Raw genomic sequence first — 1389 nt, 5'->3', positions numbered from 1 at the left:
TCAGCTTCAGTTAGCAGCAGTAGCGAAGGAATCGCTCGATCGGGTTCAGTTAACAGCCATCGATCGATCGCTCGGGTTCAGTGACGCGTAGCCTGCAGTGCAATCGCTCGGGTTCAGTTAGAGCCCAACGCCTCGCTCGGGTTCAGTTAGAGCCAACGCCTCGCACACACGCGCGTACGTGTACGAGAGAAACGCGCATCGCTCGGCCCCCGACCTCCCACCGTAACCGGGAACTCCCCGAAATTTCCTCGCCCTCGCTTCTACCACGGTTTTTTCCGTCATGGACGGCCCAAAGAATGTCATGCAGCTGCGTCTCCGGCCCGCCCAGGACGAAAAGCCCATTTTCTGTCATGATTTTTTGTCATAGAAGTAGGATCCCACCACATCTATGATGATACCGGGTTTTGTCACAATTATCGTCATAGAAGTGTCATATGTATGACAGAAAAAAATTTCGTTCAGCCCAAAATGTCACGGATGTGTCTTTTTTTACTAGTGTCCACAGTTACACACCTCGGTCATATTGTCGTAGTGCTTAGGCAAAGCCCTGCGCCAGTAACTTCATCATCACCATCGCCAAGCCTTCATGCTGACGGAACTCTCCCTCAACCTCAACTGGATCAAGAGTTTGAGGGACGTCACCAAGCTGAACGTGTGCAAATCGCGGAGGTGTCGTACGTTAGGTACTTGGATCGGTTGGATCGCGAAGACGTTCAACTACATCAATCGCGTTACTAAACGCTTCCGCTTTCGGTCTACGAGGGTACGTAGGCACACTCTCATGGCTTGTTGCTATGCATCTCCTAGATAGATCTTGCGTGGTCGTAGGCAAAAAATTTGAAATACTGCGTTCCCCAACAAATTCCTATGGTAATTCATACAATAATAATAGGAAACCTACTGACCTTGAGAACAATATTAAATAATTCATTAGTTCTCAAAATATTTTTAATTCCATGGTTGAAGAAACATTGAATAAAGTTGATGATATGGCTAGAAACATGGATATAATTGCTCATGATGTGGATACTCTTAAATTAAAATTTTGCCACCCAAGCATGATATTTGAGTCTATTAAATGTATCCAAATCTCTATTAATGAAAGTATGGAGAGAACCGCTAGGTTGAGAGCTAAGCGAGAATTCCTAGAAAAGGCTATTCCACCCGGTTTTTATCTTAATCATGATGAAGATATTAAAATGGTTGTTGTCTCACCAATTGAATCTTTATTTAGTAATATAAAACTTGATGAAAAGGGACTAGATATGATTCAACTTTAGCTAGAAGCCTTCCCAATTGTTGGGAGGGTGATGATCTCAGTGATAAAATTGATAAAAGTGGGTTTGGAGAGGTCAAGACTTTAAATAGTGATGTGCACAGTACTTCGGA

The sequence above is a fragment of the Triticum aestivum genome, chromosome 5D, assembly GCF_018294505.1.
Source record: "Triticum aestivum cultivar Chinese Spring chromosome 5D, IWGSC CS RefSeq v2.1, whole genome shotgun sequence".
Lineage (NCBI taxonomy): Eukaryota > Viridiplantae > Streptophyta > Magnoliopsida > Poales > Poaceae > Triticum > Triticum aestivum.
This window is presented reverse-complemented; position numbering follows the sequence as displayed.